The sequence below is a fragment of the Tenrec ecaudatus genome, chromosome 9, assembly GCF_050624435.1.
Source record: "Tenrec ecaudatus isolate mTenEca1 chromosome 9, mTenEca1.hap1, whole genome shotgun sequence".
In the NCBI taxonomy this organism is placed as follows: Eukaryota; Metazoa; Chordata; class Mammalia; order Afrosoricida; family Tenrecidae; genus Tenrec; species Tenrec ecaudatus.
This window is the reverse complement of record NC_134538.1, coordinates 65533401-65559618: the sequence shown is the minus strand read 5'-3', so window position 1 is coordinate 65559618 and position 26218 is coordinate 65533401. Positions and strand designations below refer to the sequence as shown.

The window sequence follows — 26218 nt, the reverse complement described above, 5'->3', positions numbered from 1 at the left end:
ACGTGAGATCAGGGATGTCTGCAAACAAATGCTCTCAATAATACATCTATCTTAGTTACATTGTATATTTTAAATGAACACACACAAAGTGTTTCTAGGTCAAAGAACAAATCTTTCCATCAGTCTTTTAGAAATACCAATATCATCAATTGGAAACTAATTTTCGGTGTTAATTATAAGCAGGGATGACTCTTGGATTAACCAATGTGATCAAGGGAGCAAAGTTCAATCTAAACCGAGGATCCCAGGGGAATTGGTGCTGTTGTTGTTAGGTGCCATCAAGTCAATACCGACTTAAGCAAACCTGTGTCTAATAGAATGAAATGCTGCCCAATCCTGCATTATCCTCAACATTCTTCTTGTCTTTGAGCCTTTTGTTGCAACCACTGTGTCAATCCAGCTTGTCAGTGGCCTCCCTCCTTCTCACTGCCCCTTTACTTGACCACGCGTTATGTCCTTCTCAAAGGACTGGTCTCTCCTGACAACCTGTCCAAAGTACATGACACAGAGTCTTTCCATTCTTGCCTCTAAGCAGTATTCTGGATGTACTTCTTCCAAGACATATTTTTTGTTCTTTTGGCGGTCAAGGGTCGTTTCAATATTCTTTACCAGCATCATAGTTCAAATGCATAGATTCTTCTTCATAGTCTTCATTTTCTGCTATTCAGGGTCCAACTTTCACATGCATATCAGGCAACTGAAAATACCATCGGTCAGGCCCACCTTAGTGAATCCAAGCAAGACGAAAGACTTAGCAGCTTCAATCTTTTCTCTCTTTATCATGGACCAGCTGTGAGAATTTGGGTTTTCTTTACATTGAATTGTAATCCACACTGAAGTCTGCAATCCTTGATCTTCTTCATCAAATGCTTCAAGTTCACCTCACTTCCAGCAAGCAAGGTAGTGGCATCTGCATGTCATAGGTTGTTAATGAGCATTTCTCCAATCCTCATGCCATGTTCTTCTCCATAGAATCAAGATTCTCTGATTATTTTCTCAGCATAAAGTTCGAATAAATATGAGGATACAGTGAGAGGATACAACCTTGATGTACACCTTTCCTCATCTTAAACCATGAAGTATTGCCTTGTACTGTTTGCACTGCCTCTTGGTGCTGAGCACAAGAAAGTGCTCTGGCATTCTAAGGGCAAACTATTGAATAATGCTGGAAACGTCAAAAGAAAGTGGGAAAAATACACAGAATCACTGTCCCAAAAAGAACTAGTCCACATTCGATTATTTTAAGAGGTAGCATATTAGCAAGAACCCAAATGAAAGAAGTCCAAACCACACTGAAAACGTTCGTCAAAAACAAGACTGTAGGAATGGATGGAATACCCCTTAAAATGTTTCAACAAGCTGACGAAGCACTGGAAGCACTCACTCGTCTATGCCAAGATATTTGGAAGGCAGCTACTTGGCCAACTGACTGGAAGAGCTCCATGTATGTACCTATTCCAAAGAAATAAACAGGCAGCAAGATCTGATGGAAGATAACTCAGGGATGGCTTATACTTTTAATTCTACAACTGATGACCAGTTAATCATGATGTTAACTATTGGTCCACTTATAAGGATTTTGATTTCTTTACCTCAATCTGTAAGACCATTAATTCAAGGCAGAAGGCCATGCCAACTGTTTGTTTTCTTGGGCGGTTGGGGGGAATTCCAAAGAGGGAGTCTTGATCAATTTTCTCAAATGACATGAGAATCACAGAGGCCAATTTTGAAGTTTTAAGCAAATTAAAAACTGCACCGGTGGAAAAAAAAAAGGCCAAGAAAATTGCACCCAGGATTTGTTTTCCATCATGACGATGTGCCTGCTCATTCCTTGAAAATAGCATGGTCTCTCCTATGAACATGTGGTTGAGAAACCTTACCTTAGCCACCTTGTCACTTTAAGATTTATTTCTGCTCCCAGGGCTCAAAGAATATTTCAAAGAATCCCTTGGGGTTATCAAAATGGCAAATCGAAATCTTAGAGTGCTGAATTCTTCCAGGTATGGCTAGAGAGATGGTGACCCTGCCTTCAGAAGTTTATAGATCGATGACTTATACATTTATTTATAGAGAAACAATAGATGAACATTTTTATATTTCTGGGTTTTTTTTTCTTTCCATTTACCCTCGTATCTCTATGGCTGGTTTTCTTAGCATAACATTGGCACCCACGTGGTTTTTCTGGTCACAGCGTGAGACTGAACTTTTCATAGCAAGAATGAGGACTCACCATTCCAGGAGAGAGAGGGGAGGAGATTCTTTGCTGCCCATAAATTGAAAAATCTCTGTCAATGTTTCTGTTTTTGTTTTTAACTTGCTGGCCCGTTACTAGCACTCTTTCCTCTCAAAGCACAGATTCCATGGCTGACAGAGCTTCTCTGCTGCTTGGAAAAGAGAAGAGTCTGAGAGCACAAACATCAGCGCCTCCATCATTGCCTGGTCCAATTACAGTCAGAAAGGAAGGCCCGGGCTCACAAAATGGTGTCTCTGAGAGAGCCAAGTAGGAGGTATCTGGACTCGGGACATTGCAACAGGTTATGGAATGAAATGTTTCCTCTTGTCTGGGAATTTTAACCAAAGCCTCAAGCTTAGCCTAATGGCTTTTTAAGTACCATCGCATTCCAAAGGGAGGCACTAGATTATATACTCCCCCACAAGGCTCACTAAACAGTGTCTAAGCCATCCTAAATCACCCCCACTAGTCTATAAAAGAGAACAGTAGGGATTCATTAGGGAGAATCCAGTGCTTTGAAGAGGATCCAAAAGAATGCGGAGCACTGTGGTATTTTCCTTCCCCCCCTTTCTCCCCATGCTTCCATTCAAGCAAAGAGTCTCCACTGGGGAAAAGATTGGTATCTCTTTGCCTGGCTGTGTGCTGAATGTGTGTCCCCAGGGATAAGGTGTATATGTGAGGATAAAGACTAGACTCTCACTTCTTGTAAAACATGAGAAGTGAAAGGTATGGAGCAGTTCACGTGACCAGTCCTCAGCAGCAGTGTGGCCCTCACTTTCAATGCTTGAGGGGTTAGGATGCTCGAGCCATCTTGAAAAATAGTCAAGAAGGTTTCGTGCTTTAGACTGCAATGAGGGGGACACAGAGATATCGTTAAGAGGGTACTATTTGAAGTTCAGAAGCCACCAGCAGCTGCTGACACATAACTATACCCAACTAAGGTGGCTCACTTTTATATCCAAAGTATATTTATTTTTCTGTTGAACATTTATCTCTCCCTCCCCTGTCTCTCTCTCGCTTGCACACACACACACACACACACACACACAGAGAGAGAGAGAGAGAGAGAGAGAGAGAGTGAGTGAGAGAGAGAGAGAGAGAGGTGTATCATTTTAAAATCACACGGAGTTTTCTGGTTAGACAAAGAGCTAAGGCTTCTTTAGACTTAAGTGTTTTTAGAACTTTCTATCTTGAAATTTGTGTTTTGCATCTGATAAGTAAGCAGAGTTACCCAAACCTCTTCTCACAGAGTCATTTTGTTTGTTTGTTTTTACAGAGTATCCAAAGATATTCTAGGATACTCTTGAAAACTTTTGGAGGTCTTCTACTCTAGATGATGTGGGTGTTTGTAATAGATGCTCACCCAGAAGGCCAATGAGTACTCTCTCTCTTTTAAGGGGCATATTCTCACTCAGATAAACCTAAATTATACCTAGAAATAGTTTGGATTGTCTAAAGAGAAGTAAGCTAGGACCTTGAACGGTTCTCCCTTTTCTAAAGCCTGGTTGTTATGATTCACAGGGTCAGATGCCTTTCTGGAGTCTAACTTTGGAATGGTGAATCTTCATCCTTGTAATGAAAATTTCAATATCCTGCTGTGACCAGGAAATAATGTGAGTGCCTATGACATATCAAGAAAACCAGCAAATAGAGATACATGGGTAAGAAAGAAAGTAATTGTCTTCTTAAACAGAAAAGTAAAAATGTTCTACTATTACCATTTTACATATCCTACATCTAGATCTATAAACTTCTAAAGGCCTTTTCTCTAACCATACCTGGAAGAAGTCTGCATTCTTAGATTTTTATTTGCCATTTTGACACCCCTGAGGAACGTTTTGAAAGGTACTTTGAGTTTTGAGAGCAAAATTAAGTCTTAAGGGACAAGCTTAGGGTTGTGGGGTGACTAAGGTAAGGTTTCCCAACAACATATTCATAGGAGATTCCATGCTAGTTTCAAAGAATGAGAAGGTGCATTGTGATGATGGAAAACAAATTCCTGGGCAAGACTTTCCTTGCCTTTTCTCACTGTAGCTCTTTTTCATTTTCTTAAAACTTCAAAGTCAGTCCCTGTGATTCCCCCATGTCATTTGAGAACATTGATAAAAAGTATACCACTGAAATAGAAAACAAACAAAACTATTGTTATTTTCCATCAAATTTCTTTTCCTGTTTCATACTTGAGAGTTTGGTTTTTTAATCATATTATTGGGTGCTCCTGCAACTCTTATCAAGCCTTTAAGATGCCAGACACTATATCTTTTGATAGCTGGGCACCATTAGCTTTCTTCACCACATTTGCTTATATACCACACCCTCTGTATTCAGCGATCCTGTCAGGAAGGTGAGCATCATGGAATTCCAGTTTAATAGAACAAGTGTTCTTGCATTGAGGGAGTATTTGAGTGGAGGCCCAGTGTCCATCTTCTAACTTAATACTAAACCTATAAATATATGCATATAGAATAATTTCCCCATCATCATATATAGATATATTTACATATGCACATGCCTATAAATAAATGCTTCTATAAATGCTCTTTGCCTCCTAGTTCTTTCCTCTATTTCCTTTTAATTTTCTCTGGTCCACCTATCATGCTTAGACTTCTTTTGGGTTTCAGTAATTCCTCTAAGTTACATTGCCCTTGATCAAGCCCTACCAGGCTTCTTACACCCTCCCCTCCATTGATTTTGGATCAGTTGTTGTTCCCTTGTCCCTGGGTTTGTTAACACCACTTCCTTTTCCCTCAACTCCACCTCTCCCATTTCCCCACCCCCTGGAACTGTTAGTTCCATTGTTTTTTCCTCCAGATTGTTTATCCCACCTACTTTATCTAGATAGACCTTCAGTGATAATAACGTGCACAAAAAGAATACAAAGCGCAACAAAAGAAAACAAAACAACAACAAAAAACAGAAAGAAAGAAAGACCAGTAAATAGTTCAAGGTCTGTTTGTTGACCTTTAAGGAGTGTTTTCCAGTGAAGTCTGATGGGGTGCCATGCCCTGGCCCCAAAGTCAGGACTTCCTTGATCTGCTCCCCTTGCTGTTGTGTTGCACACCCTTAGTGTTTTGCTTCAGTCTGATGGGGTTAGATTGGGCATTGTATCTCCAGTGTTGTCCCCTGTAGGGCTATGGGTCAGTGAAGGATGTCATGTCTCGTAGTGGGACTGGCCATGTGGTCCTCTCTGTGCATTGGCTGCTCTGAGCAGGGATATTGTCCTCAAGACTTGGTGGTCCAGAATGTACTCCACTCTCCCTCCCCATTCAGTCATTTCCCTTTCCCTGAGCTGTAGCTTCACTGCTGTCCTCTGAAGTAAATTCTTCTGGGAGGAGGGCCAGCTGTCCACATAGTTGGGATTGGGGCTGGCCCCTCAGACCTCTCTACTGGTTCACTGCTTCATTCTGGTATGTTGCATTCACATCTTGGAGCACCGGGTTGAAGTCTGATCCCTCTTTCCCTGTGGAGATATGAACAATACTTTCCCCTTGGTTGGGTTAGTGCCCTGTGCCCCCGCTACCCATGTCTATGGTTTTTGTTTCTTTTCACCCCCTCCTTTTTATTTGGCTATCACATGGATCCCTGGATTTGGTCTGGCCCTCACCATATTACCTGGACATCAGGCCAGAAATGTTTGTATACAGTAGCTTTTTCCCTATGCCCTTTTTGCTTTTTTTTTTTTAAGCTTACCTCGGCAGACTCATGTACTTGTCTTTCTTTGTTTGGCTTACTTCACTTAGCATAATTTCCTCCAGTTTTTCCCGTGTGGTGATGTGCTCCATGTGTTCATCACTGCTTTTTAGAGATGCATAGTACTCCATTATATGTATGTGCCACAGCTTTTTAATCCACTCGTAGGTTGATGGAAATTTGAGTTGTTTCCAATTCCTTGCAATTGTGAACTGTGCTGTGATGAACATTGGAACACAGATGCCTGGCTGTGGTTTATTTCTGGCCTCTTCTGGGTATGTGCCCAGTAGTGGGATTGCTGGGTTGTACGGTAGCTCAATTTCCATGTGTTTTAGAAATCCCCAAATCGATTTCCATAGTGGCTGTGCATAGCTACAGGTCCACCAGCAGTGGATGAGAGTTCCTATCTCACCACAGCACTTCCAACACTTGTTGCTTTCTGATTTTTTTAATTGGGCTATCTTTGAGGGTTTTAGGTGGTATCTCATAGTTGTTTTAATTTGCAGTTCTGTTATGACTAATGATCAGAAACATTTTCTCATATGTTTATTGGCCATTCAGATTTCTGCCCTTGTGAAACTTCTGTTCAGGTACTTTTCCCACCTCCTTAGTGGGCAATTCATTTTTTTTCTTTTTGGAGGCTAGCAGAGTGTTGTAGATTTTAGTAATAAGGCCTTTGTCTGATGTGTCCTTGCTAAAGATGTTTTCCTAGTCCGTGGGCTTTCTTATTACTCTCCTGGTGAACTCTTTCGATGTCCACAGGTATTTTATCTTTAGTATATCCCACTTGTCAATTTGTGCCTACTCTTTGTTTGTATCCTTCCTATTTCTGACAGCTTATATAACCTGCACCAAAGTTCACAGGTTGGTTCCAATTCCCTCATTGATGGTCCTAATAGTTTGGGGTTTTCCCTCGAGGTCTGTGATCCACCTTGACTTTGCTTTTGTGCATGAGTGAGATAAGGGTCTTGCTTCATTTTCTGCAGGTAGATTTCCAGTTTTTCAAGCACCACTTGTTAAAGAGGATATCTGCTTCCCATTAGATATTTTTTGGGCCCTTATCAAAGATCAGTTGTCTGTATGCTGATGACTTTATTTTCCAGTTCTTTTCCATTGGTCTGAGCATCTGTCATTATACCAATACCACACTGTTTTGACCACTGTGGCTGTATAATATTTGCTAATGACAGGTAAAGCAAGCCCTCTCACTATGTCCTTCTTCTTGGGGAGTTCTCTGCTAATTGTGGGCTTCTTCCTTCTCCATAGGAAGTTGGTAATGAGTTTTTACATTTCTTTGAAGAAAGGTGAGGGTAATTGGTATAAGGATTGCATTAAACTTATATAGTGCCTTGAGCAGAAGCGACATCTTTACTATATTGAGTCTTCATCCATGAGCATGGGATATTCTTTGATCTGTTGAGGTCACTCTTGGTTTCTTGTGATAGTGCTCTGTAGTTTTCCCCATATAGATCTTTTGTCCTTTTAGTCAGGTACATCCCTAAATATTTCAATTTGTGCTTGGCTAGTGTGAAGGGTACCACCTTTTTGATCTTCTCTTCTGTGGACTTATCTGATGTGTACAGCAGTCTGATAGACTTCTGTGTGTTGATCTTGCATCCTGCCACTCTGGCATATTCCTCTATTGCTTCCGGTATTCCCCTTGTGGAGCTTTTCGGATTTTCCATATATAAAACTCATATCATTTGCAAATAACGGTAGTTTCACCTTTTTCCTCCACAGGCGAATGCTTTTGGTGTCTTTTCTTTTTCTTATGCTGTTAGCTAAAACCTCCAGTATGATGTTGAATAAGAGTGGGAACAAGGGTATCCTTGTCTGGTCCCCTTTTTCAGTGGGATTGTATTCATCTTTTCTCCATTGACTACCACGTTGGCTATTGATTTCTCATATATAGCTTGTATTATCTTGAGGAATTTTCTTTCCATTCCTATTTTCTTGAGGATCTTAACCAGGAATTGGTGTTGGATGTTCTTGAATGCTTTCTCTGTATCTATTGTTATTATCATGTGGTTCTTATAGTTTTTCATGTCAATATGGTGAATGATACTAATGGTCTTTTGTATTTTGTACCATCCTTACATCCCTGGTATAAATCCCACTTGGTCATGGTGAATTATTTGTTTTATATACTTTTGTATTCTTTTGGCCAGTATTTTGTTAAGGATTTTTGCATTGATGTTCACTAGGTATATTGATCTGTAGTTCTTGATTCTTGTGGGATCCCTGCCCAGTTTCAGTTTCAGAGTTATACTAGCTTCATAGAAGGAATTCAGGAGTTTGCAGTCTTTTTTCTATTTCCTGGAGGAGCTAGTGTAGGATTTTGTCAGTTCTTCCCTGAATTTTTGGTAGAGTTCTCCTGTGAAGTCATCTACTCCAGGAGATTTTTTTGTTGGTAATCCCTTGATAACCTTGTTTATTTCTTCTATTGCTAAGGGTCTGTTGAGATTTTTGACATCCATTGGGGATAGTCTAGGGAGGGATTGTTTTTTCTATGAATTTGTCCGTTTTCCAAGTTGTTGAATTCATTGGAGTCCAGTTCTTCATAGTACTTCATAGTACTTCATATCCTTTTGACTGCATTAGGGTCTGTTGTAATGTCCCCTCTTTCATCCCTCATCCTTGGTATTGAATTTTTTCCCCTCTTTTCTTGATTAATTTTGCTAGCAGTTTGATTTTGTTTATCCTTTCAAAGAACCAACTTTTAGCAGCATTAATTTTTCCACAGTTTTCTTATTTTCCCTCTCCTGAATCTCAGGCCTCACTTTTATTTCTTTTCTTTTGCTATTAGTAGCATTGTTCTGTTGACTCTGCTCTAATTGCTGTAAATGTTGTGCCAGCATATCAATCGTAAGTCTCTCTTCCTTTTTCATGTGTGCATGTATTGCTATGAAACTTCCTCTAATAACTGCCTTTGGTGTGTCCCATACGTTTGGTACATTGTGCTCTCATTTTCATGAGTTTCTAGAAATTTCCTAACTTCATCTCTGCCCTGGACCAGTACATACTCCTTTTACAATACAGAGTTATTCATTGTCCAATTGTTTGCTCATATGCTCTTCATCTTCCATTTTTTAATTTCAGCCTTATGGCATAGTGGTCAGAGAGAGAGGTCTGTATGATATCAATGGGCTTAAATTTAAGCAGATTCACCTTATGCCCCAACATGTGGTCTATCTTTGAATATGTGCCATGTAGGCGTGAAAAGAATGTGAATAAATTTTGTATTTGGAAGAAAAACTCTGTAACTATCTATTAGGTCAAATCGTCTAATTGTAGTATTTAGATCTCTATCCTCCGTGTTGAGTTTCTTTCCCTGTGATCTATCTTTTTCAGAGAGTGGTATATTGAATTTATCTACTCTAATTGTTGGAGCTATGATTTCTTTTTTCATGTTTTGGAGAGTTTGATCGACATCTTCAACAGCTCTCTCATTTGGAGAATATATATGTGTGAAATGTTTTGTGGTTTTTGTCTACCATTCTCTTGAATATTATGTAGTGTCCCTCCTTATCTCTTTGTATGGTTTGCACATTAAAGGCAATTTTATCCGAGGTTAGGATTGCAACTCCTGCCTTTTTTAATTGCTTTTTGTTTGATATGATTTTCTCCAGCCTTTGATTCTCAGCCCATTTTTTGTCTGTAATCTTGAGACATGTCTCCTGTAGGCAGCAGATTGATGGGCTGTGTTTTCTAAGTCAGTCTGCTAGTCTGTCTTTTAATTCTGAGTTCAGGCAATTGATATTCAGGGTTATTATCTCCATCTGTGGACTCTGTGATGTCATCTTATACCTTCTGTGTTGGGTTTTTTCCTACCTCCTTTTCTTATCAGTGTGTTGTGCATGTGTGTTTGTGTGGTTCAGTCTTGACTTCTTTCCACCCTTAAGCCAATGCCATCTTGGGGGCTGTTTTCCTTTTATTGCCCTCTGGGTGGGGTTGTTCTATGTGGGGGTCTCTTATTTATGCTTGGTGAGTGTTGTTCTTCTGCCCATACTGGGTCAACAAGGATCTTTTGCATGGCTGGGTTTCTTCTAACAAATTCTTTGAGTTGCTCCTTGTCTGGGAATACTCTTATTTCTCTATCTATCTTGATTGGTCATTTGGCTGGGTAGAGTACTCTTGGGTTTGCCTTGTTTTCCTTCAATTTTTGGAATATGTTACTCCACTCTCTCCTCTTCTTCATAGTTTCCACTGATAGGTCTGAGCATATTCTTATTTGGGAAACTTTATGTGTGATTGTTTTTCCCTGGCTGCTTCATGATTCTCTCCTTTTCCTCAAAGTTGGATAGTTTAACTATTATGTGCCTGGTGACGAAGAAGAATTAGGATTCAGTGTAGCTAGTGTTCTTTCAGCCTCCTGAATGGTTGCCTGACTTTTCCTCCAATAATTCTCTCACTATTGTTGCAGATGACTTTTTTGTTGTGTTTTCCTCTGGTAATCCAATTATTCTGATGCTGTTTCTCTTAATAGCATTAGACACAAGTCTTAGGTTTTCTTCAGCTTCTCTGATGATCGTATTAGATTTTTGTTTGCATTTGCTAAAGTCTATTTGGCTGTCCTGTAGGTCACTGGTGTGGTTCTCTGCCTCTTCCTGTTGATTGGCAAAGTCCATGAGTCTGCTACTGGATTTTGTTATCTCATCCCTATGCTCTTGTATTTCCGTTTGGTGTATGGACTTTATCTCCTCAATTGTTTCATCATTTTTCTGTATGACTCCAAGCAGCATTCTGAAAATTTCTTTCTGTGGCAGATCTATATCTGCTTCTCCAATGCACATCGTTAAATTCATGATAGCTTCTGCCAGTGCCTTTTTTTTCTCTTGTTTTTTGTTGTGGTTGTTGGGGCTGATTGCTGTTTGCATTGCATTGTTTTAGAGGAGTCGGGTGGCATGTTCCAGGGAATCAAAGAGCACTGGCTCTCTCTGGGAGATTACTAGGAATGCTACTTTGAACTTCCTGCACCTAATTGCATTATGGGATTGGCCTGCCACTTTACACTCCTGTGACTTCACTCTTTCCTTAGTCAACCAATAGTCTGCTATTGGGAGCGCAAGTTGGATGGTCCTCTCATGGGACGCTGGTTGGGTTGTTGCAGACCCATGAGGATGGTGCTGTACTGGGTGATCTCACAAGAAACCATGATACTGTGACCCATGGCAGCTTGGGGCACTGCTGATGGCATGTGAGGGTGCCCACTGCAATGGGAGTGCCACAGAAGGCTGGTGGGTTTCCCACTTTGGTGTAGAGCACTATGAATGATGGGCAGAATTTCCCTGGTCAGGTAGATCATTTCAGAAGTTGGGCAGAGGTTCCCATAGTCATGTGGAATGCTGGAAACTATTGACTGAGCTTCCATTGGCTGTGTGAGGCACTATGTCAGACAGGAGGACATTTCTTCAGTCATGTGGTACCACAGAGGACATATATAAGCTCTCCCAGCCACACATGCAGGATTTCCCCTGAATAAGGTGGGCAGGATGGCCCCAGCCATGTGGGTGGAATTTCCCCAGGAAGAAGTTTGGAAGGATATCCCCTGGTGGAGGGTGAACAGGCTTTCCCAAGCTTAGAGTTATGCTGCAAAGGGTGGAACTCTCCCAGCTGGGTGGAGGGTAGGCATAAATGCCCTAGGCTAAGGGAGTGGTCTGGAAGCCATCAGTGGTATATGAGAGAAAAGGGAACAGGAAAAGAAAAAAAAAAACTAAGCCTGCTGAGACTGTGGGGGGATAGAGAGAAGCGAAAGAAAAAAAAGTGACAGTATAGCTGAGCCCTGATTCCTGACCATCAGGCTGGAGGGGTTTAATCCTTCCCCTGAGGCAGCAGCAAGCTGTGGCTGTGTTGAGATAAAGTCCCTGCTCCACCTCCAAATGATCCTGGCTCTGGATCAGACAGTGGCGGGGCTAAGGTCAAAAACTAGGCAGCTTCTAGTGTGGTAAGCCCAAATCCCTCAGCACCTAAAAACCTAGTGGATCTATGCCTACTTATCTTTATGATGGTCCTCCTGTGACCTGGCAGTGTAGAATTTCCTTCTTAGTAACTGTCCTGCATTGATTTCTGCAGAGTCCCTCTGGTATGTATTACTTAGTTGCCATCTTTCCGGAAGTTCATACTCGAGAGTTTTGGGTACCTCTTCCAGACCTTCAAGTCTACAAATGAACTGAACAAAAAGCAAGACTCCTAGGTGGGGTTAGAGTATGACTTCTATAATATACAGACAATATTTAAATAACGATTGCCTAATTTTTTAATGAGAGGATATTCTTGTTGAATTTGGAAAATTTTTAAATAAGGTTAAATGTGTTTCAAGTACTTAGGATATATTCATGTTTGACCTCTTCCATAGACTGGCTTCAGTGATGTAAACTAAGGAATACAGGTGCTTTCAGCCCAAAGGTTGTTAAAACTAATGCGGTTCAAAATACCCAGCAGGATTGAGATCTCAGCCCCTTCACTTACTACATGTATATAGTTACTGCAATCTAGTTGATGCCAACTCACAGTGATCCTGTAAAGACAGGGTAGAACTGCCCCTCTGGGTTTCTGAGGCTGAACTCTTTACGGGAGCAGAAAGCCTCATATTTTTCCTGTGGAGCCACTGGTAGTTTAGAACTGTTCACCTTGTTGTCAGCAGTCCAACTTTTAACGACAACACTACCAGGGCTACTAGATGTATAGATCATTTAGAGTCTCTTGTACCACTTTTACAAACTGTGCAATAGAGAAAATGATAGTATCCACATCACATTAATATTATGAGAAATAAATACTGTCAGATAAGGCACAGCATCGAGCTCATGTTAAAGGTTTAATAAATGTTCATGTTAACCATTATTACACTTTTAAATTAATTTTAAAAAACCAACTTTCATCTAGAAAAGCAAACATGCCTGTTCATAGTAACCATGGAACTCTCATTAGTTTTATTTACTGTTTTTATTTGCAAATGATTTATTTGATAAGTGATAGGTATACATAGTATGTAAATAACTCCAATAACAAAAAATAGACAACCAAATTTTAAAACGAGCAACGAATCTAACCATAGAGGCCTCCAAAGAAGTTATACAAATGCCCATTAAGCACACCAAAAGATACAAAATGTCATTAGTCATAATGAAACTGCAAATCAAGACTCTAAGATACTATTCCCCACCCACAAGGATGGCTATCATTTAAAAAGACCCATAATAAGTTATGTGCAAAAATGTGAACCTTTGTGTAATGCTGTTTAGAAGGTGCAGTTGGGCTGTTGTTGTGGGACACTGGCTTGTGGTTCCTCCTGAAGTTAAACCTAGAATTATCATGTCCTTGGGTGCTATGGAGTTTGGGCTGAAGCACACTGCCCAGTCCTTCACCATCTTCACAATTAGTGTTGATCTGAGCCCATTGTTGCAGTCACTGTGTCGAAATATTTCATGAAGGGTCTTCCTCTTTTTTTGTTGACCTTCAACTTTTCCAACCATGGTATCCTTGACCAGGGACTAGTCTCTTCTAAAAACATGTTCAAAGTACATGAGACTAAGTCTTGTCATGATTGCTTCTAAGAAATATCTGGCTATATTTCTTCTCAGGAGGATTTGTTTGTTCTTGTGGCAGTCCACAGTTCTTTCTATCAATGCTGTAATTCAAAAGAATCAATTCCTCTTTGGTTTCTTTATTCATTGTCCAATTTTTACATGCATATGAGGCAATTGGAAGTACCATGGCTGAGTCAGGAGCAGCTTAGTCCTCAAAATGGCTTCTTTGCTTCATAACACTTACATTCCAGACACTGAGATCAGATCCTAGACTACTACAGGATCAGGAAGTGAATGAACTTATCAGAATATTTACTTTACATCACAGATGCAGGTCAAACCCCCAAGGTAACTTCTCTCCAGGGGTTTAGCTACTCACATCAGATCACAAAATGGGAGGTGATTACATAATATCTGTAAAACTTAGAATTTTAGCCTAGCCAAGTAGACACATAAACTTGTTGTTGGGAACCGTTGAGTTGGTTCTGACTCATAGTGAGTGACCCCATGTACAACAGAGTGAAATTTCTAGGTCCTGTGTCATCCTCACAATATCAATCATCACAAAAGGAGATAGATATCAAGAAACCATGTGAGACTAAGTCAAAAAGTATTGCTTTTAGGATTCCAATTCATACATGTATGGATTTTTCCAGACAAAACATGTTTAAAGATGTCTCCATGGTTGGTGAATGACTACAGACGACTTTTCTTAGTAAGCCACTTTTCTGAGCTTCAAAGTGGTACTTTAAAATTAAGGTCCAAACAAAACATTGACTTCCTAAACATCTGATAGGCTAATTGAATTCAAGACAGAGAAGTTGGGTCAGAAAATTATGGCAACACTTTTTTTTTTAATTCCAGGTGACACGAAACAATTGCAGGATCTCATATTGAAGAAGTTTTAAGATAATGGAAATTTGCATTGTTGACAAAAAGGCCAGGAAAGTTGTGTCTAGGAATTTTTTTCTAGCATAAAATTCACGTGCTTATTCTTTGAATGTAACAAAGTCTGTACTATGAGAATTTTGTTAGGAAAACTTAACCTACCTGCCTTACAGGCCCAATCCCACCCTGCCAGGCTTCTTTTTTATAGTAAAACTAAAAGAATATTTAAAAGGAACATGATCTGAGTTCCTCAATGATGCCGTATCTGCCATCTTGATGTGGTAAAGATGTAAACACACAAAATTAGAGAGCTAGAAATACTACCTTCAGTAGGGCATAGACCTAGATAGAGAATATGTTGAGATATAATAGTTTCACATATTTATATTTATTTTTACTGAAGGCTTCTTGATTTTGTAGCAATGATCTTAATTTATTCTTATATATGCTTGATATGTTTTCAGAAAAAGACAGTAAACTCTAGCATGCACTGCACTGATATATCAACAATAATAAATTGTAGAGGTTTGCCATGCTTTCTGTTTTGTTATGTGAAATTTTAAGTATTTATGTGTGCTTTCAAATAAAGCTGTGATACTCTTAAAGAAAAAGCATTTCTCATTGTACATGAAAATAAATTTAACAAAAAAAAGTGCTTGAAAACTTGTATTTGCAATTTCTCTCACACAATTCACATTCATTGTTATTAAATAAATAATTTCAGGAATTAAACAGTTACAACGCTTGAACCTGTTTTGAAAAGGCAACAGACCTCAAAATATAGTATAGTCAATAAAATGTGATGATTGACTTTGGACAAGTTCTTGAAAACTATTTGTGGTACATCAAAAATCATGTCATGGGCTTTGACCTCAGGGCCCGGGCAATGATGGATTTTGCTAATAATTCTCAAAGGATTGACTGGAGACTTACAAGAATCGATTTATGTTCCAGAACGTAAAACACAATCTGAGCAGTAACGTGGCTATGACTGACCAACAATCAACTAAATTGCTGTATATAGTGACCGCCAGATCCTCCCTCGTAGCCCTGGTGGCAGATGGGGTTAAACATCAGCTGCTAATCACAAAGTTGGTAGTTCAAACTCGCCAGCCATTCCCAGGAACAAAAATGGGGCTTTCAATTCCTGCTAAGATGTATTGACTCAGAACCTCTGTGGGACTGGTGCACTATGCCCTGGGGGGGGGGGGTGTCACTATGAGTTGCAATCAACTTGATTGCTTTTTTGTTTTGTTTGTTTATTATTTTTATCATTTTATTAGGGGCTCATACAACACTTATCACAATACATACATACACCAACTGTGTCAAGCACATTTGTACATCTGTTGCCCTCATCATTCTCCAATACCTGCTTTCTACTTGAGCCCTTGGCAATAGCTCCTCATTTTTCCCTCCCTCCCCACTTCTCCCTCCCCCCTGAGTCCTTGATAATTTATAAATTATTTTTATTTTGTCATATCTTACACCATCCAACGTCTCCCTCACCCACTTCTTCTCTGTTGTTCATCCCCCAGTGATGTGGTTATATGTAGATCCTTGTAATCTGTTCCCCTTTCTCCCTCACCTTCCCTCCACCCTCCCAATATTGCCCCTCTTACCACTGGTCCTGAGGGGTTCATCTGTCCTGGATTCCCTGTATTTCCTATCTGTGCCAGTGTACATCCTCCAGTCCAGCCAGATATGTAAGGTAGAATTAGGATCATGATAGTAGGGGTGCGAGTGGAAGCATTCAAGAACTAGAGTAAAATTTTGTGTTTCATCACTGTTACACTGCACCCTGACTGGCTTGTCTCCTCCCACAGCCCTTGTGCAAGGGGATGGCCAATTGCCCACAGATGGGCCCTGGATCCTCACTCCATACTCCCCCTCATTCACAATGCTATGATTTCTTTTTTTGGTCTTTGATGCCTGATACCTGATCCCTTCGATGCCTTGTGAAACTTGATTGCTTTTTTATGTCCTCTCTTATCCTCCTAAAAGGCTGATAGCGGTTATGAGTTGGGCTGCCATCCCCAAAGTTGGCAATTAGAAACCCCGAGCAGCACCTCAGGAGAAAGATGGGCTTTCTCCTCCCGCAAACACTTTGAGTGTCAGAAACTCACGGGGTTGCTATGAGCCGGTCTTGTGAGTTTTGTCTTGTTTTGTTTTGTTTTTCTTCTCTGCCTGCGTAAGGACTCCTGTGAGTTAGGGGTTGGACCGATAATGATAAGCTTGTCTATTCAAACTCACGAGTCTTTCCATGGGAGAAAAATGACATATTTTGCTCCTTTAAATATTTACAGTCTCAGAAATGCTCTAAAGGCTTGCTGTGAGTGTGAATAGGCTCGGTGGCAGTAACTTTGGTTTTGACTTGGATAATAAAACAATAACCTCTATATGCTCATTGACCTTGAAGCAGTTACCATTTATTCAGCTGTGACACTGTTGTCTGTACTATCAGGAACCAGAAAAAATTTCTATTGAATGGATTTTCATTGCTGGGAACTTTGGGAAAGAGATTGTCAGGGTTTTTTCACCAGGTGCCCCTAAGTGGTTCCAACTTTCAACCTGCTGACGATTAGCCAATCATGTAACCTGTGCCTCCCAAGGATTCTTGGAACACAAGCCAGGAGTAATTAACTCCCAGTTGAAATTCTAGGAAGTAGCACTAATGGTGCGAGGTTTTTAAATAGATGGAGAAAACATTCACCCAAGAACAGGACAAAGGGCACTCATTCTAAGTGACGGTCGCCGCATATGTATAGAAGAGAATGAAGAGTCAAACGTACGTACATCTTTCCAAGTGGATGAAGCAGAGAGTGCTTGAGACAGAGACGTGGATTTGGGGACACTGGAGAGGAAGGTGGTGATTTGCAACAGATTTTCACCCAAGGAATTTAAGCAAGGAAGTGATAGCGAATGGTGGAGAAAACCGAAGCAAGGAGGAACATAGTAGCAAGTGGAAACAGAAAACCACGGAGCTTGTTACAATATTTTGGATCTAAGATAGAAAGACTTAGGGAACTAAGCCTCCAGAAGGGAAATGGAGAAGAGGGAATGTAGTTGGTAGCCTTGGAAGGAAGATTTATAGGTCTTAGTGAGCTATTTGATGTAGAGATGGATAAAAGAAATATCATTTTGGGAGCTCTTAAGCTATTAATGCCTTCAACTACATAAATACTGTAAGAGTAGAATTTAGAAGAGTCATAAAAGTAAATTTTTACTTCACAGTTTTAGCTTCAGATGCTAAACGAGTATCCATGTATAGTAGACACGTGTAGTAAACAGAGGATCAGGGATACAAAGAAGCTACAGTTGAAGATGTATGATTCAATTGTGCACACAGAGGAGTCATGATGACATATCGGGTTATGCGTTGGACTGCTCACTGCAAGTCCAGCAGTTCAAAACCACCAGCTGCTCCACAGGAGAAAGAAGATGCTTTCTACTCACATAAAGATGTCCAGTCTCAGAAACCTACAGGAGCAGATCTGCCCTGTCCCAAAGGGTCTAAATCAACTCCCTAACAGTGAGTTAAAGCTGATGTCGCAAATGGGGTCATCAATGAGGAGTATTTGATGCTTAAACAAGGCAGACGCAGCGGTTAAACACTGAGATGGCAACCAAGAGGTTGGGGGTTTGAACTGACCCACAGCTCCATGAGAATGATGTACCAGACAGTTGACATTCCTAAGGATTTCAGCCATTTCTAAGAATGCTGTTGCAGTTCTTCTCTGTCCTATAAAGTTGCTTTGTCTGATAGTTTGATTTTTGTTTGTTTTAAGAAGGTAGAAGCAGGACCGAGGAGTAAACTATAATTAAGTCCCACATCTAGGTCATTCCGCTTTACAAACACAAATTAGATTTTTCAAACAAAATTCAATGTTCTAAAACAGCCTGATTGTTTAGGCAATCTCTAATATTTGATGCTCTTAGTAATAAAATTAATATTATGAGTACTATTGAAAAATGACCATTGATAGAGCCATAAAGAAAATACAACAATATTTTCATTAATAATCAGATTCTTTTTTTAATTGTTTCTTCCTTTTTTGTGTGTGATGTATAACGCAGACAGGACATGCCTCAAGGGAGAACACACTGTAAGGAGTTGCCCAGCCCATGTCAGGAAAATGGAGATAGTCTTCTTATAAACCGCGTCCACCTCCCCAATGAATACAGGTCTTTCTGCTTTGTCTTTTTTTTTCCTTTTCCCACCTGTACTTTCCTCCTTGCCTCTTTATCTTTATGAGATTGACCCACTTTGCTGAGCACAACTTCCATAGAGGTGTTTGACAGGCTCATCGTCATGTTTATAAGGATGCATAATATTCCATTGTGTGTATGTAAAACAGTTTGAGTTTCCATTTTGTCACAGACAGACTTTTTGATTGTTTTCTATCTTTTTGCTGTTGTAGAAATTGTTGTGCTAAACAGAGGTCTACATATATCTGTTCGTGTTTTCTTCTTTATTTCTTTAGGGCATATGCAAATAAAAGAGATTACGGGATCATAAGGAATTGTATTTGCACTTGTTAAAGGAAGCACCACAGTGGTTGTGAAACTGCAATCCCACCAGCAATGTCCGAGTGCTCCAATCTCCCCACATCCTCTCGGGCATTTATTGCTTTTTCTCTTTAAAAATTTTTCTAAGAGTGTCAATGTGGAGTGGTATCTCTCTCTTTTTTTGTTTTAGTTTTTAATTTTCTTATAGCTGATGAACTAAAGCAAGTCTTCATATAATTGTTGGATGTCTGGATGTTATCTTATGAAAATTTCTATTCAATAGCCTCTGTCCATTTTTGATTCAGTTGTGTGTTTCCTATTAAAGTGTTGTGGTTTACTATAGATTTTTGAAATTAGCCCTTTATCTGAATTATCATTACCAAATGTTTCTCTAATCTGTGAATAATCCTTTTGATCAGATTCTTAACATCTGACAAATTTACAAATAATGTCTTAATTCATAAATAATAACATCTAGCAAAATTAACATGGAAACAGACAGGGGTGCATAGACATGTTCTGGCCTCATCTATTCGTCATGCAGTGGTGGCTTGTGTGTGGCTGCAATGGTTCAAGCAGTGTCGCTAGTGCTTCACATGCCAGCTGGGCCTCTGAACGTGCGAAGCTCCAGCAGAGCTTCCAGACTAAGAGCAGACTATCAAGAGGGAATAGAATGTCCACTTTAGAAGAATTAGCTACAAAATCCTTTCAGAGCGCATCGAAACATTGTCAGATACTACAGGCCAAGTGACTAGACACAGCATATTGTCAGATTCGGGGCCATAAGATGAGCCCCTCTTGTCCGAAGGCATGCAAACTCAGACTGAGAAAGAGCTGCTTTCTCAAAGTAATGGAGGAAAGCCAGTGGGAGCAAAGGCACCCTATTTGCTGATGACTCCGAATAAGAAGAAATAGTTGCAAAAACCTAGTAACTGGAACTTGGAACTTACCAAATATTAATCCAGCAACACTGGAAGTAACCAAAAATGAAATGGAATGCATAAAGATCAATGCCGTAGGTGCTGGCAAGCCGAAATGGACTGGTATTGGCCATTTGAATCCAAAATCATATGATTGACTATGTTGGAAATGATACATGGACAGGGAGCTTCCAGAGCTTCGGGCTGGTTTCAGAAGATATGGAACAAAGGATGCCACTGCTGATATCGCATGGATCTTGGCTGAGAGCAGAGAATCTCAGAAAGAAGCTTTCTTATGTTTTATTGGCTATGCCAAGGCACTAAACTCTATTGATTAGTACAAATTGTGGGAAGAAAGGGAATTCCAGAAAGCTTAATCGTACATATGTGAAACTTGTACCTAGTTCAAGAGGAAGTTGTGGGAACAGAACCAGAGAACGCTACATGGTTTATTACAAAGACAGGCGAGCTTCATGGTTGTATCCTCTCACCAGACTTCTGAATGCTGAGTAAGCAATCAGCGAAGCTGGATTACGTGCGGAGGAAAGTGGTATTAAGTTTGGAGGAAGGCTTATTAACAATCTGTCATATGCAGGTGATGTCACCTTCCTTGCTGAAAGTGAGGAGGACTTGAAGCACTTGCTGATGAAATCAGATCTTGGATTATAGCCTTCAGTGTGGATTACAACTTACTGTAAACAAAACCAAGCTCTTCATAACTAGAACAATAGGTAATACCATTATAAATGGAGACAATATTGAAGCTACCAAGAATTTTCCCTTGATTGGTTCCACAATCAATGCACATGCAAGCAGGTCAAGAGATCAAAGGACACATTACGTTGCATAAATTTGCTGCACAAGACCTCTTTAAAATGTTGAAAAACAGAATAGTTTGACAACAAAGGTGGGCCTGCCCGAAATCATGGTCATTTCAATGGCCTCCTATGTGTATGAAAGTTGTACATTGAATATGGAAGATCAAAGGAGAACTGGTTCATTTAAATTATGATCCTGGTGAAGAATATTGCGTGTACTATGGGCACCAAAAGAACAGACAATTCTGTCTTGGAAGAAGTACAGCCAGAGTGTTCCACTGAGGCAAGGGGGTTGAGACATCGTCTCACATACTTAGAACTTATCAGAAGAAGAGACCAGTCCCTGAAGAAGGACATTCTGCTTGGTAAATGAGATGAGCAACAAAAGAGGAAGGCCGCTCAGCAAGGTGGCTTGACACCGTGGCTGTAGCAATGGGCTCAGACACCAGAGGAGTCTTGATCCTGGGGCAGAATCCAGCAGTGTTCCGTTCTGTTACACATAGGACTGCTGTGATTTGGAACTGACTTGGCACCTAACCACACAGAGCATAGATGCAGGTGTGGATAGAATTGCAGATGTGTATGCACATGTAAAGATCGTCTATAACAATATTTATTTATATCTAGCGAGCCCCTAGCTACCAGGTTGTTGTACTGTGGTGGCTTGCATGTTGCTGTGTTGCGGGAAGCTATGCTGCCGGTACTCCAAACACCAGCAGATTCACCCACGGTGCAGAAGTCATTTCTAGACTAAGAACAGACTTGGAAGAGCCAAAGGGGGGTACTCTTCTGAAAAATTAGCCATTGAGAAAAATATCTATCAAGGGCTCTCCCTTCTAAGGATTTAGCTTCCACCTTCCGGTCTACGGTTTCAAGCCAAAGGACTTTGCCTAACAGCAATCAGAGAAGGGCCAGGTCAGCTTTGCCTCCATCTTCCCAGCTGTGTTTAGCAGGTGAGAGTGACTCATGCTATGGACAGCATCCTGCACGCCAATAGTGCAGCGAACGCACTCTGGCAATGTCATTCTGACATGGCGCGCGGAGAATGACCCGTAGCCGAATTCCCAAATGTGCCAGAGCATGTCAAGCGGGTGACTTTTTTAATACCAGTCTTTGGTCAGACTTGCGCAATATCAGAGTTAACTAGGGCTACGACACTCAGTTGCCCAGCTATGTCCACTCACTGTTCCATCTTGAATTCCTCTATTGCCCTGATTCGGAACCAAGGAACTGAACCGAGAAAAGACTTCATTTTATTCCATCGCGTCTCTTTGCCCTCAGAACACTACAAGTTCAGGCCGTCACATTGCTCAGCACATGGCCGGGGCAGATTTACATAGGAACCGTCACATGAAATGCCTGCACATTGACACTGGGTGTGTGGACAGCACACACACATAATAAAGCTTTCCATAGATACTTTTTCATTCTACGCTCTCACTTCCATGTGACATGGAATCAACGCGCAGGACGACCAGATGACATTACTGTCATGTGTGCCATACCCTAACTCATACCATAATATGTATCAACGACATTTTTTTAATAAAATGTGTCACTTTAATTTAGAGCTCAAGGAGAAGACATAGGAAAATATTTTCCAATTCATTAGGCCACAGGCCCAAAGAAATAAATCCTTCTGATGAATTCTGTCATCACATTGTAATTCCAACACTTCAATATTCTGAAATTAACCAGACCCATGCCACCCTCCACTCCACTATTTCAGTCTAAAATGCTTCCAGAAAGTTCCCCAAGCACTAGCTGTGAAATTACATTGTGTACTAATGGGAGTCACCAGGCAGGGGGTAAAAGAGGGTGTTTGGCAGTGTGTAACTGATTTTAGATAAGCGGTGAGCTCATGTATCAGGAAAATGATTTGTTTCCTGTTCACATTTTACATAGCCGAGCAGCTGCGGTAATGTTACCGGCTAGCCGTTTGCTGTTGGCTATGTAACGGTGCACAAGTCAAAGCTCATGCCATGGCCCTGAAGCCCTTCTGGGCGGCGCTCATTTGGGGCGCCAGGGGCGACTCTCCCTCCACCCTGGTGCCCTGTGGCACAGTTTTTTTTTTTAGGGCAGTTGCTGATCCAGTCTCCATTGCAAGATTTTAAAAATAAAAATAAATGAAAAAACAATTGGTGAATTGGCTGCTGCTATTGTTCTTTGGTCCCTCAGCTTTTAAAATCACGCCTGCCTGCCTGCCTTCGGCTAGTCATGGCTATAGGAGACTTCTGGGATTTTTCTTCTAGACATTGATTTCTCAGATCCTTGTGATTATTTCAAACAAAACAAAAAGACAGAGTCGATCCCTTCAAACCAATGGGTCCTTGGTCCTCGTGTATCAGAAAACTTTCCCTCTTGACTTGGACGGTGTTTCTTCAGATATCTTATGAACAGGAAGTTGGTTGAAAAATTCAGTATGTATAAAAAGCTTTGTCTTCCAAACAACATCAAAGCCAGTGTAAGCATGCTTTCGGTTCATGAGCACGCTCCAAACAGGTTCTCTCGGACATGCTCTGCAGTAATTACTGAGTTAGGGTTTGGCCTCTATCAGTGGACAAAACGTGAATCCCTGTTCTCATATGTTATCACAATGAGGTTAGTTTGAGAACCCCTGTGTTAAATATTAGGAAATGTATTAAAGTACATATTAGGTAACTCTAAGAGGAGAAAGAAAATATGTAACTTTTCCCAACATTAGTTTATGAAGAGTTTTTTTTCCTCTTTAGCATCACTATCTCTCAGAGCTTCTTTTCTTAAAAAAAAAAAAATCACTTTATTGGGGACTCGTACAACTCGTATCACAATCCATACATCCATCCATTATGTCAAACACCTTGGTACATTTGTTGTCCTCATTAGTCTCAAAATATTTGCTTTCTACTGAAGTCCTTCATATCAGCTTCTCGTTTTAGCCCCCGCCCTCCCCGCCCCCTCCCTCACGAGCCCTTAGTTTATAAATTATTATTATTTTGTCATGTCTTACACTGTCTAATGTCTCCCTTCACCTACTTTTCTGTTGTCTGTCCCCCAGGGAGGAGGTTATATGTAGATCCTTATAATCTGTTCCCCCTTTCTCACTCACCTTCCCTCTACCCTCCCGATATCTCCACCCTCACCACTAGTCCTGAGGGGATCATCTGTCCTGGATTCCCTGTGTTTCCAGTTCCTATCTGTACCAGTGTACATCCTCTGGTCCAGCTGGATTTGTAAGGTAGAACTGGGAGATCATGATATTGGGGGGGAGGGGAGGAAGCATTAAAGAACTAGAGGGAAGTTGTATGTTTCATCAGTGCTATACTGCACCCTGACTGGCTCATCTCTTCGCCGTGACCCTTCTATAAGGGAATGCCTAGTTTCCTACAGAAGGGCTTTGGGTCCCCATCCTACACCCTCCCTCATTTACAATGATATGATGTTTTGTCCTTTGATCCCTGATCCCATCGACACCTTATGCTCACACAGGCTGCTGTGCTTCTTCCATGAGGGCTTTGTTGCTTCTCAGCCAGATGGTCACTTCTTTATCTTCAAGGCTTTAAGACCCCAGAGGCTATATCTTTTGAAAGCTGGGCACCACCATCTTTCTTCACATTTACTTATGCACCCTCTGTATTCAGCGATTGTGTCAGGAAGGTGATCATCATGGAATGCCAGTTTAGAACAAAGTGTTCTTGCATTGAGGGAGTACTTGAGGGGAGGCCTAATGTCCATCTGCTACCTTAACACTAAACTGATAAATATATGCACATAGATCTATTCCCCATCATCACATAAAATATATTTACATATGTACATGCCTGTATTTAGACCTCTATAAATGCCCTTTGCCTGCTAGCTCTTTTCTTTCTTAGCTTTTACTTTCCTCTTGTCCCACTATCATGCTCAGACTTCTTTTGGGTTTCAGTAATTCCTCTCGGTTATAGTGCCTTTGATCAAGCCCTACCAGGTCTCTTACACCCTGCTCACCATCAATTTTGGATCACTTGTTGTTCCCTTGTCCCTGGGTTTGTTAACACCACTTCCTTTCTCCCACTTCCCCCTCTCCCATGTCCCTCTGCAACTGTGGGTCCCATTGTCTTCTCCTCCAGATTGTTTATCCCGCCTATCTTATCTAGATAGACCTACAGAGATAATAATATGCACGAAAACAAAACAGAGCAAAAACAAAGCAACAAAACCACCACAACAAACCAATGACAACAAAAGAAAAGCCTGTGTAAATAGTTCAAGGTGTTTGTTGACCTTTAGGAGTGTTTTCTGTGGAGTCTGATAGACTGGCACGCCCTGGCCCCAAAGTCTATTTTTGGTATTCCCAGGGTACTTCCTTGATCTGTTCCTCTTGCTGTTCTGTTGCACACCCTAAGTGTTTTGCCTCAGTGTGGTGGTGTCAGGTCTTATTTTCTAGAACAAGCAACTCCATATTGATTAAGATTTCATTCGTATGTATCTTTCGGTCTTCGTGAGGTCTACTCATTAATAATTCTGAAATTATTTCCATCTCCCAGGAACCCTGGTAAGTGTTTGATTGCTAACAGCAAGGTGGAAGGAACAAACCTGCTAGCCTGTCCAAGGAAGGAAGCTTCAGTTATGTGTTCCATCGTGCTTCTCCGCTTCCTCAGCCCTATACAGGACTGCTGTGCGTCATACTAGGAGCCTGGTGATGTAGAGGTTACAAGTTTGGCTGTGATCACGAGGCCAGCAGATTGAAGTCACCCGCCACTCCTCAGAAGAAAAACAGGGCTTCTATTCCATAACCAGTTCCAGTCTTGGGATCTCACAAGGGCAGTTCTTCTGTCCTGTAGGGTCACTGTGAGTTCCCCGGGACTCCACAGGAGTGAGTGAATGAAGCAAGTCAGAATAAATTCAATGGAAGTGTTTTCTTTTTGGTTTTTCAAGCAGGGTCTGAGGAGTACGGATGACACAAATAACATTCAAGTGATAATCAATGTTTGAACCCATTAGCTGCCCCATGAAAGATCTGACATACAAATGTTCCCTTAGAAATGGTGTTGAGATGGGGGCTGGAGGTACAGGGAATCCAGGGTGGACGATACCTTCAGGACCAAGGGTGTGAGGGGCGATGCTGGGAGAGTGGAGGGTGAGTGGGTTGGAAAGGGGGAACTGATCACAAGGATCCACATGTGACCTCCTCCCTGGGAGAGGGACGGCAGAGAAGGGGGGGAAGGGAGACTCTGGATAGGGCAAGATATGACAAAATAACAATGTATAAATTACCAAGGCCACATGCGGGAGGGGGGAGCGGGGAGGGAGGGGAAAAAAAGAGGACCTGATGCAAAGAGCTTAAGTGGAGAGCAAATGCTTTGAGAATGATTGGGGCAGGGAATGGCGGATGTGCTTTATACAATTGATGTATGTATATGTGTGGATTGTGATAAGAGTTGTATGAGCCCCTAATAAAATGTAAAAAAAGAAAATGATTAGGGCAAAGAACGTACAGATGTGCTTTATACAATTGATGTATGTATATGCATGAATTGTGATAAGAGTTGTATGAGCCCCTAATAAAATGTTTAAAAATAAAAAATTTTTAAAAAGAAATGGTGTTGAGCACTGTTTGTTTTGTTGTGCAGGGTCATCTTCAGTCAGAGTTAACAGGATGACAATGGG

The 26218-nt window shown here is 40.9% G+C and overlaps 2 long non-coding RNA genes across 2 annotated transcripts in view; one reads left to right on the top strand and one right to left on the bottom strand.

Moving 5' to 3' along the window:
* LOC142456386 (uncharacterized) overlaps positions 1 to 2441 on the bottom strand; it is a 34406-nt gene extending 31965 nt beyond the window's left edge. The window contains exon 1 of the long non-coding RNA XR_012786068.1: positions 2231 to 2441. This is a non-coding gene — a long non-coding RNA (uncharacterized LOC142456386). The remainder of the gene's footprint in view (positions 1 to 2230) is intronic.
* Positions 2442 to 2752: 311 nt separating this feature from the next.
* On the top strand, positions 2753 to 25671 carry LOC142456385 (uncharacterized). The gene is made up of 3 exons (XR_012786067.1): positions 2753 to 2782; positions 3755 to 3894; positions 25096 to 25671. It is a non-coding gene; the product is annotated as an uncharacterized LOC142456385 (long non-coding RNA).
* Positions 25672 to 26218: the final 547 nt, after the last annotated feature.